Source organism: Armigeres subalbatus, unplaced genomic scaffold (assembly GCF_024139115.2).
Source record: "Armigeres subalbatus isolate Guangzhou_Male unplaced genomic scaffold, GZ_Asu_2 Contig515, whole genome shotgun sequence".
Lineage (NCBI taxonomy): Eukaryota > Metazoa > Arthropoda > Insecta > Diptera > Culicidae > Armigeres > Armigeres subalbatus.
The window spans coordinates 70,060-82,201 of NW_026943277.1; the positions used below are offsets into that span (position 1 = coordinate 70,060).

The 12,142-nt window shown below is 41.5% G+C and overlaps 1 pseudogene; it reads left to right on the forward strand.

The window, feature by feature from the left end:
- Nucleotides 1–8,637: 8,637 nt before the first annotated feature.
- On the forward strand, nucleotides 8,638–9,170 carry LOC134204288 (uncharacterized; annotated as a pseudogene).
- Nucleotides 9,171–12,142: the final 2,972 nt, after the last annotated feature.

The window sequence follows — 12,142 nt, forward strand, 5'->3', positions numbered from 1 at the left end:
CTTCTCTCACTCCCATTCACTCCTCTCATTCACTCCACCAAATCTCCCACTCCCATATATCACATTTCTCACTCGCTCGCTCAATCTCACTCACTCACTCCACATTTCCACTAACTCTAGGCTCACTCCCTTATTCACTCTCCACTCAATCACTCATTGCTTTTTCTCACTCTTACTCACTTAAGCCCCAAACACTTAATGCAACTTGGAACGGCGACAGAAGCAAGAAAATTTGACAGTTAGCCCATATATTTTCTGTCAAATTTGCCGTTCCGTCGCCATTCATCCTATTACGTTGAGAACTTCTCATTCACGTACTTTTTTCACACACTCATTCTCACTCACTCCTCCCTCAACCTCACACACTCATTCTCACTTACGAATTCTCACTCACATCCCTTTCACTCAATCACTCGTTACACTCACTCCTCACTCTTACTTACTCCCACATTTTCACTCACTCGCTCACTCATTTCCTCTTTCTCTCCCCACTCAATCGCTCTCTCTCACTCATTCTCTTCCTTTCTCTCGCTATATCTCCCTCTTCTCGTTATCTTTCCAACTCTTATACAGTGATCGTTCGCCGCTTCAATTGGGGCACGACCTCGCCCCAACTAGCGAATGCCGTTCGCCTAATTGGGGCGTTTTTGTCCAAGCGTCAATGTTGTTTACTTTTTGCGTTGAACAAAGGAAAATTTTACGCGCCAGAAAATATCGATCCCGCCAAACACGGAAAAAAAAAAACGTCAACGCATTTTTGACATCACATTCTGACGTTTGACTGTACTTTTTTAGTTGGGTTTCGCCCCAATTGGCGAACCCCCAACTAAAAAGGGCCCCAACTAGAAAAACCCCAATTAGCGAACGTTCACTGTATAAAGAAATCCGAACCAAAACCCCGAAGTGTAAAGCTCAAGCACGGGCGAGGATACGCAGATTCTCTCAAAACTGAAGCAGAAATCCTGAAGTTGTAAACCCAATTACGGAAAATGTTTTGGCAGGTGGAGAACTTATCGGCGGAAAATTTTCCCTGACAAAACCCGGAGCAAAATCCCGTAACAAATCCCGCGGACACGTTTTCCGAACTGTAAACCAGCCTTAAAGGTAGCCTCACACCTCGGGAATTTGGTTCGCGGATTTTTTCCCCATGCATTTTTACGCATATGCGATGTTTTCAGGAATTTGGACACGGAAAAATGCAAAATCCCGGCCCCATTTACCCCAAAATACACGGGGCTCAAAATCCGCTGGAAAATTTTCCCGAGGTGTGAGGCAGCCTTTAAAAGGTAGCCTCACACCTCAGGAATTTGGTTCTTTGGATTTTTTCCCCATCACATTTTGCATATACGATATTTTCAGGAATTTGGACTACGGAAAATCAAAATCAGCCCCATTTAAAATACGGGGCTCCAAAAATCCGCTGAAAATTTTCCCGAGGTGTGAGGGCAGCCTTAAAAGAAGCTGGTTTACAGTTCGGAAAACGATAATCCGCAGGATTTATTCACAGGATTTTGCATCAGGATATCAGAAGGTCGAAAATTTTCCGCCGATAAGTCTCCACTGCCAAAACATTTTTTTTCCGTAATTGGAGTTTACACTTCAGGATTTCGCTAATCGGGTTTTCTGAGAATTCTGCGTATCCTCGCCCATTAGCAGGTTACACTTCGGGTTTGGTTCAGAGCAGTGAACGTTCGCTAATTGGGTTTTTCTGGTGTGAGAGCGCTTTTTAGTTGAGTGAGTTGCTGTGAGGGCGAGCCCAATGAAACAGTGCAGTCAAACGCGTCGATGTTGACGTTTTGAGATCGTACATAATATGAAAGTGAAAGTGAAATTTCAGTGGGGAGCAGTGAGTGATGGAGAGCGAGAGTGGAGCAGAGTGTGAGTTAGAGCAGTGAGGGATCAGAGCAGTGGTGGGAGTTAGAGCAGAGGGCAGTGGTGAGACTTGGGCAGTTAGAGCAGGGTTGGGTGTGAATGAGTTGGGGCAGTGAGTGAGAATGAGTTGGAGGCGAGTGAGGATAGCAGTTCTCCAGTATCTTTTGCTCACTTTGCGCTAGCAGTACTCATTTCTCACTAGTCAGAGGCGAATGACTAAAACAGTGAGTTGAAAAACTGATTTACAGTTCGGAAAACGTGTCCGCGGGATTGTTACAGGATTTTGCTCCGGGTTTTTATCAGGAAAATTTTCCGCCGATAAGTCTCCACTGCCAAAACATTTTCCCGTAATTGGGTTTACACTTCAGGATTTCGCTTTCGGGTTTTGAGAATCTGCGTATCCTCGCCCGTGCTTGAGTTTACACTTCGGGGTTTTGGTTCAGATTTCTTTTATACAGTGAACGTTCGCTAATTGGGGTTTTTCTAGTTATGGCGCTTTTTAGTTGGGGGTTCGCTAATTGGGGCGAAACCCAATTAAAAAGCAGTCAAACGTCAGAATGTGATGTCAAAATCGCATTGACGTTTTTTTCCGTGTTTGGCGGGATCGATATTTTCTGGCGCGTAAAATTTCCCTTTGTTCAACGCAAAAGTAAACAACATTGACGCTTGACAAAACGCCCCAATTAGCGAACGGCATTCGCTAGTTGGGGCGAGGTCGTGCCCCAATTAGCGAACGATCACTGTATAAGAGTTGGAAAGATAACGAGAAGAGGGGAGATATAGCGAGAGAAAGGGAGAGAATGAGTGAGAGAGAGCGATTGAGTGGGAGAGAAAGAGGAAATGAGTGAGCGAGTGAGTGAAAATGAGTAAGTAAGAGTGGAGGAGTGAGTGAACGAGTGATTGAGTGAAAGCAGTGAGTGAGAATTCGTAAGTGAGAATGAGTGTGAGGTTGAGTGAGTGAGTGAGAATGAGTGTGTGAAAGTACGTGAACGAGAGTAAGGAGTGAGTGAGAAAAAGTTAATGAGTGATTGGAGTGAGAGTGAATAAGTGAGTGAGCCAGAGTTAGTGAATGTGGTGAGTGAGTGAGATTGAGCGAGCGAGTGAGAATGTGTGTATAAGGAGTGAGATTTGGTGAGTGAATGAGAGAGTGAATGAGGTGAGAGAAGGTGAGTGAGAATGAGTTAGAGCGAGTGAGTGAGAATAAGTCAGAGCGAGTTAGAGCGAGTGGTGAGAACGAGTTAGAGTGAGTGAGAATGAGTTAGAGCGAGTGAGTGAGAATGAGTTAGAGCGAGTGAGTCAGAATGAGTTAGAACGAGTGAGTGAGAATGAGTTAGAGCGAGTGAGTGAGAATGAGTTAGAGCGAGTGAGTGAGAATGAGTTAGAGCGAGTGAGTGAGAATGAGTTAGAGCGAGTGAGTGAGAATGAGTTAAAGCGAGTGAGTGAGAATGAGTTAGAACGAGTGAGTGAGAATGAGTTAGAGCGAGTGAGTGAGAATGAGTTAGAGCGAGTGAGTGAGTGAGAATGAGTTAGAGCGAGTAAGTGAGAATGAGTTAGAGTGAGTGAGTGAGAATGAGTTAGAGCGAGTGAGTGAGAATGAGTAAGAGCGAGTGGTGAGAATGAGTTAGAGCGAGTGAGTGAGAATGAGTTAGAGCGAGTGAGTGAGAATGAGTTAGAGCGAGTTTGTGAGAATGAGTTAGAGCGAGTGAGTGAGAATGAGTTAGAGCGAGTGAATGAGAATGAGTTAGAGCGAGTAAGTGAGAATGAGTTAGAGCGAGTGAGTGAGAATGACTTAGAGCGAGTGAGTGAGAATGAGTTTTTTTCTCAATTATCTTTGCTCACTTTGCACTTCTCACTTCTTAGTACTCATTTCTCACTTTACTCTTCTCAATTCCCACTTCTCACAACTCATTTTTTCACTTATCATTCTTCACTTCTTACTTCTCATTAGTCACTTTTCACTTTTCTTTTCTCACTCTTCATAACTCACTTCTTACTCTTCACTTCTCGCGCCTCATTCTCACTACTCATTACACTACTCATTTCTCACTACTCAACTCTCACTTCTAATTTTACACTTCTTACTTCTTATTCTCACTACTAATTGCTCATTGCATTCGTTAGTTTTCTCTTCACACTGTAGTATTCAGAGTTTATATGAGCACATCAAACATAATCAATCAAATATACCAATTTCGTGAAATCACATATTTCGCGTGTCCCAATTTACCGTACAATGTGGCAAGTTTCACATTAGACTTGATTCGAACTCTCAATGTTACATATGCACAAATACTGATCCCTATCGTGAAAAAAAAATGTTAGCATTGCCCTCATGAAACTTCACTCTCCCTTTGAATACGGGTAAATAAAAATTATCGTATGACATCATGATGCAACGGTTCATTGCTGCGCCGTAGTGTGAGATGGTGTTGGTAACGCCATCGGGTTGCATAACAACGACGAAGATTGCACCGGCAGTTTGTTGTCGAATTTACAAACGAACAGTCGCACCGCTCTTCAATGGCGGATTCCATTCAGCCGTTTTCGGCTGGAATACGACATGTCGCAGTCGGTAGAAATAGTGTTTGGTTTTGTAACTAGCACATGAAAATGGTGCTTGCCACATCCATTAGTGTGCTAGTTACTAAATGGTAAGTATGCTCTCATTTTATGTTGTGGATTTATGCTGAAAATTATGTAGTATTCAGAGTTGCGGCTAATTATTTTAGTTTGTATAAGTGATTCTAGACTATGAATTGATTCTGCTATTGCGGATAGCACATCAAACATAATCAATCAAATATACCAATTTCGTGAAATCACATATTTCGCGTGTCCCAATTACCGTACAATGTGGCAAGTTTCACATTAGACTTGATTCGAACTCTCAATGTTGCATATGCACAAATACTGATCCCTATCGTGAAAAAATGTTAACATTGCCCTCATGAAACTTCACTCTTCATTTGAATACGGGTAAATAAAATTATCGTACGGGTTCATTGCTGCGCCGCAGTGTGAGATGGTGTTGGTAACGCCATCGGGTTGAATAGCAACGACGAAGATTGCACCGGCAGTTTGTTGTCAAATTTACAAACGAACAGTCGCACCGCTCTTCAATGGCGGATTCCATTCAGCCGTTTTCGGCTGGAATACGACATGTCGCAGTCGGTAGAAATAGTGTTTGGTTTTGTAACTAGCACATGAAAATGGTGCTTGCCACATCCATTAGTGTGCTAGTTACTAAATGGTAAGTATGCTCTCATTTTATGTTGTGGATTTATGCTAAAAAAGTACTGCATTTCGGAGCGAGCAGGTCTCCGAAATCAGAGAAATAAATACCGAAGCGAGCAGGTCTTCGAGTGTTTAATATAACATAATCCCGGAGCGAGCAGGTCTCCCGAGGATGGAATAAAAGATATCGGAACGAGCAGGTCTCCGAGGAATTTTTTTTTGTTTATTCCGGAGCGAGCAGGTCTCCGAGGCATTTTTTTTGTTTATTCCGGAGCGAGCAGGTCTCCGAGGCATTTTTTTTTGTTTATTCCGGAGCGAGCAGGTCTCCGAGGCAATTTTTGTTTATTCCGGATCGAGCAGGTGTCCGAGGCATTTTTTTTGTTTTTTGTTTATTCCGGAGCGAGCAGGTCTCCGAGGTTTTTTTTTGTTGATTCCGGAGCGAGTAGAAATCCGAGGCATGTTGACGTAAGATTACGTCTGTGTATTATTTAGAGTACATTTTGTGAATGCGAAGCAGACTTTCGTGGCATTTTCGTGTTTATTCTGGAGCGAGTAACACTCCGAGGCATGTTGAAGTAGGGCTACGTCTATGAATTCAATAGAAGAGTACACTTTGTGAATGCGAAGCAGGATTCCAAGGCATTTTGTGTTCATTCCGGAGAGAGTAAAACTCCGAGACATTTTCATGTCGAACTACGTCTGTGTATTATGTAGAGTACACTTTGTGAATGCGAGCAAACCTTTGAGGCATTTTCCTGTTTATTCCGAAGCGAATAGAACTCCGAGGCACGTTGACGTAGGATTACATTTTGTGTTCATTACGTAGACGTAGGACTACAGCTGTGTATTCTAGTCAGCCCCGTGGCAAGAGATGCTTCTCAGCGTAGCGAACATCTTCATGAATATGTCCAGCATACATTTTGAAAAGTACTTCTCACGAATCGTTCCTTTATAAGCAACTGGATTTTATCCAAAATATTGTTGGCTACACTTTTTCAATTTGTTCAAAAATAATACCAGCAATTATTGGCATGAAAATATAATCCTAAAACATCTTTCAGCACACCATTTATTTCACTTCAATTACACTAATGAATGTTGTTCGATTTGCATCCCGGACCATTTCAACTGTGATACTCAACACAGTATAAACAATAATAATATCTTTTGTTTGATTCGGAGCGGGAGAACAAGTTACGAAAAATGATTTCGTATAGCGCTTGATTTCACCCGTAGATTCCCTTCAATTCGTAAGTTTATTATATTTTATCATCAAATAACATAATTCCTATGGTAAAAGATGTAAATCTTGCAAATTATTTAGAAAACAATTTATAGATTTAACCAAAACAAATAGTAAACAAAACACATGATGTTTATTTTCGTACAATAACAACGGACGGTAATGAGCTACCGTCCGTGGACATGGTGGTTGTTGTCAAACCCCTTGCGATAGTATAGGACGCCAGGGGTGATTCTAGTATACTTTGCGAATGTGATGGAGTCCGAGGCATTTGTTGTTGATTCCGGAGCGAGTAGAAATCCGAGGCATGTTGACGTAAGATTACGTCTGTGTATTATGTAGACTATATTTTGTGAATGCGAAGCAGACTTTCGAGGCATTTTCGTGTTTATTCCGGAGCGAGTAAAACTCTGAGGCATATTTGAGTAGGGCTACATCTCTTATTCAATAGAAGAGTACACTTTGAAAATGCAAAGCAGGACTCCAAGACATCTTGTGTTCATTCTGGAGCGAGTAAAGTCCGAGACATTTTGACGTAGGACTGCATCTGGGTATTCTATAAAGGAGTACATTTTGCGAATGCAGAGTAGGATTTCTAGGTATTTTTAATTTTTCCGGAGCGTGTAGAACTTCGAGACATGTTGACGTTGGACTACGTCTGTGTATTATGTAGAGTACATTTTGAAGAGTACACTTTTCAAATGCGAAGCTGGATTTCAAGACATTTTGTGTTCATTCCGGAAACTCCTAGGCATTTTGACGTAGGATTACGGCTGTGCATTCTATAGAGGAGTATACTTTGCGAATGTGAAGGACTCCAAAGCGGGAGCGGAGCAAGTAGAACTCTAAGGCATTTGAGGTAGGACTTCGTTTGTGGTGTCTCTAGAAGAGTAGACTTTGCGAATGCAAAGCAGGATTCCGATGCATTTGTTTTTTTTTGAGAGAATAGAACTCCAAGGCACGTTGACGTAGGACTACGTCTAGGCATTCTATGGAAGACCTATGAAAAAAGATGTAGTATTTAAAGTAAGCGGCTAATCAATATTAGTTATTAGCTAAAATACGGCGGTACTTAACACCAAGTTTGTTCTTTTTTGCATTGGATGTTGATGGTACTAAAATATTATGAAAAGATTAAATTTATTTTGAAGCAATTTAGGTTTGATTTTGCTTTATTTTGAAAAATTTATAAAACTGAAATCATATTCTTACAAAGTTGAAAGAGTAGGGAAGGAGAAAGATGTAGTATTCAGAGTTGCGGCTAATTATTTTAGTTTGTATAAGTGATTCTAGACTATGAATTGATTCTGCTATTGCGGATAGCACATCAAACATAATCAATCAAATATACCAATTTCGTGAAATCACATATTTCGCGTGTCCCAATTTACCGTACAATGTGGCAAGTTTCACATTAGACTTGATTCGAACTCTCAATGTTGCATATGCACAAATACTGATCCCTATCGTGAAAAAAAAATGTTAACATTGCCCTCATGAAACTTCACTCTCCATTTGAATACGGGTAAATAAAATTATCGTACGACGTCAAGATGCAACGGTTCATTGCTGCGCCGCAGTGTGAGATGGTGTTGGTAACGCCATCGGGTTGCATAGCAACGACGAAGATTGCACCGGCAGTTTGTTGTCGAATTTACAAACGAACAGTCGCACCGCTCTTCAATGGCGGATTCCATTCAGCCGTTTTCGGCTGGAATACGACACACACTTCTCACAGTTTTCAATTTTCACTATCCACTTCACTAAATTCTTCCCATAATAAATTTCCGTCATAGATTACACATTTCCCGTGCGGAATCAATTCAAACGGAATTGTTTCCCCGCGGGATTTGCATCTCTACACATGGGATTTTTAACCGTACACTTTTCCCGCGATTGGGTTTACACTTCAGGAAAATATTTTTCCGTGTAGACTTCTGCTCCTGTCACGGGAAACGCAAATCCCGCTCCCATTTAAATTACATGGGAGACCAAATCCCGGGACACGTTTTCCGAACTGTAAACCAGCCTTAACGCAGCGCACTCTTTGCCTTGATTTTCAATCCGACAGCCAGATGTCGAAGCGGTCGTCTATTCCTGTCGATTCAAAAATAAGTTAAAAATGGCAACACTTCGTTTATTTACTTTTTGACATTATGTAACCATGAAAATGTCAAAACTAAAACTCATGCGGCTCACAACATAACGTAACGACGTATTTTTCAGAACAAATTTCTAGTTTCACAAGCACCGTTTTTACCGGTATTTGTTCGCTTTTCTTTGCAAAAATGTTCCATTTGCGTATTATCAGTAGAATACCGTGCAGAAACATTCGTAATATCTCAACCAGTCAACATACGAAACGCAGAAGCGCAGTTGCTCCGCTGGAAACCTCATCATTCCAGTTCCGGCAGGTAGAAAAGCCGGCCAATCCTAAACTAGTATCCATAGTGGACAGCATTGCCACTCTCAATCTGTTGAGGTGTCAGAGGAGTGGTCTGCTGAAAAGAAGCAATCTTCCGATGCCGCGATGATGCGGCAGGATTTGGTGCTGGCTTTGCGGCGGCACCTGCAGCGCCAGTCGACGAGGAAGAGGCTCCCCAAGGTGGTCAAAACGATGTTTAAAAGCTGGTGAAATTCGATGATAAGCAGAAGGTAGGCCTCATCAAGGAAGTTAAGAACCTGCTGGAAGGCATGAATCTGGTGCAGGCACAGTTCGTCGAAAGTGCCCCACGATGGTGAAGGAAGACATTTCGAAGAAGAAGCGGAAAAGCTCAAAGAAGCATTTACCAAAGTGGGTGCCGTTATTGAGATTGAGTAGATTAGCTTATTGTGTAAGGATTGTGTTCAATAAATTTGAAACCCTAAATAGTTTTTTTTCATCCCTGTTCATGGTTACCGATGATGAAACGTCCAAACCTGTCCAAACCAATAGCCATTGTTAGTCTATACCTCTCGAATTCGTAAATTGCTCAAAGAAACATTTTAGTTTAGTTAGTTTATTGAGAATAATCACGTGAACATTTTACATCAAATGCTTAGGTGAGGGTAGGAAGCAATTTTACAACATTTTCTAACAATTGGGGATTCTCGTTTGTTCCTATTTTTAGTTGCATCACAACCATTGAAAATAGGATCAGCCTATTCAGAGACAGCCAACCTCGGGCTGAAAGTCTCCTTAACACAAAAAGGATCAGCCTATGTAATCTTGAAATCTTTGGTTATCAGGCTCTCCTTCCCAATCAGCATCGCTGAATCCAACAAGATCTGTGATTGGTATACTCCAGTTCTTCAATGATATCCCTTTGTATCCGTTTGACCGCCTCCTATGTTGTCCTGGGTTGAACTGAACTGGTTCTCAGCATTCACTTCATATCCAATGTCCGGATGAGTGGTCTGGGCTAGAAAGACAAACATCCAACGGCTTTTTTCGAATGGTATTCTCTTCATCTCTTCAATTTTTTCTGGCTCTTCGGTGCCATTGATTTACTCAGTCTTATACTTGGACAACGGGGTTTGAATCAGGCATGCCAAAACGCTGGATAATTCTACGTATGCTCTGTGATCGAGCCAGAGTTTGCCATCTGCCCGTTGCCTCTTTACTCGCATGCCCAAACAGTACTTGGCTTCACCAAGATCATTTATTTAAATGCTTACTCAAAAATGGCTTCAATTTTCGTTTCAGATTCTGGTCGTTGGTGAAAATCAAAAAATCATCGACGTAAATTGTTACAAATATTATCATCCAGTACAAATAAGGATCTACTGATGAACGAATGGGGTCGAAATATCGACGAACGACATTTGAGTGAGCGTTCCACACTCTGCTCCATTGCTTCAACCATAAAGCACTTTCTTTAATCTACAACCTTGCCTTCTTTGATCGACCCCTCATCGATCGCCATGAGGTGACGGATTGTAGCATATCGCACTACGGGAGAGTATACCTCGTCGTACTAAACCAGGTCGTTGCGCACAACCGTTTACGACAAGACGCACTTTGTAACGCTGTATTGTTCCACCCGGCCCATGCTTTGCCTTGTACACCCTTGTATTTTAATTTGCTTTCCGCCCGTGAGGCAGATCTGCTAACACCCACGTGTCATGCTCGCTAAACGACCTCAACTCATCGTTCATTGCTGTTGGCTGACAATGTTTCATCAAAGATGCAGCTCGATGAACTCCACGGCTTCATCTCATGACCAAACGCAACGCTTGGGTTGGCGCATCTGTTGGACGTGAACACAACTTGTGTCTCGCTTTAGGGCAGGGCTGCCCAACCTTTTCACGCCATGGGCCAATTTTAGAATTCACACTTGCTGGCGGGCCAGAAAATATTCGGTACAAAACTTTTTTAAAATTTTCAAATTATCAATGTTTTTTTTCATTATCTAAAAAACTAAACTCGATCCGATGAGGAATCCATTTGAAACATTTCAGGTAAATTATTCAAATCGGTAAACGGTGTTTATAAAATGGGAAATTCGTTTACTACAGCATATGCATGATCTGTTTTCAACGGATGAGAGAAATGTATTAGATTTCAGCAATCCACTGTGCCAAAGTGCTTCATGTTCAATAGAGTGATTCAAATTTTGACTTTTTGCTCCCTATGCTTAAACGATGGCATTTGCATTTTAATAATCGTTCTAAATTTTTAGTAATTTGGGTGTAATTTGACTGAGCACAAGCAGTTTGAAGCTATGAAAATTACTATGAAAACAGTAACTTTGTAAAAACCGCTCCCCATCATTGCCTATTAAGCTTAAAAATGTAAGAATACGTTAGCACATAGGAAATTTAAAAGGAAAATATCGTGTGTTGCTAAACGATTTGATGACTGACAATAAAAGTATTATGAAAATACTGAATAGTGGAAATTCAATTTAACACGTAAAAAAACATCAATATCAATAATGAGCATTTTTGTTTTCTTATATTTTGCCCAAAAAGTCAGATTGCTTCGCAACAACAACTGACATTCAGCTTAGGATCTATTCTATGATGATGATGCGTTAAATATATTCAAATATATTCTGGGCTGCTTCACGAAACGATCCTTTACATTGTTTGAGATATTACCATCAGCGTGTGATTATACATTAACACCTCAGCGTGTCGATAAGTTCGCAGCAAGCCATGACTCGGCCTCTTCTGGTCAGACCTCCGTTGCGTACACACGCACCCATGGAGAGCTGCTGTCATAACAATTCGCTCCGGCCATTTGGGCACACATTTTTGATCCTGCCAGGAGATTTGTTGGATCCTGACCCTGATTTCAAAAGGTGAGTTGAATCGGTAATGTGATAATGTGTTAAAATATCTGATAATTTAAAAACACAAGGCAATGGGTTGTATGCTACAAAGCGCGTCTGGAAGAACGCTGCAAAATGGATTTGGTTTGAAAATCACAAAGCGCGTCTGGAAGACCGCTGGAAAATGGATTGGTTTGGAAAATCACAAAGCGCGTCTGAAAGACGCTGGAAAATGGATTGTGGTTTGGAAAATCACAAAGCGCGTCTGGAAGACCGCTGGAAAATGGATTGTGGTTTGAAAATCACAAAGCGCGTCTGGAAGACCGCTGGAAAATGGATTGTGGTTTGAAAATCATAAAGCGTGTCTGGAGACCGCTGGAAAATGGATTGTGGTTTGGAAAATCACAAAGCGTGTCTGGAAGACCGCTGGAAAATGGTTTAGGTTTGGAAAACCACAAAGCGCGTCTGGAAGACCGCTGGAAAATGGATTATGGTTTGAAAATCAGCAGCAATACGTAACCGAACGAAGCATACTGAT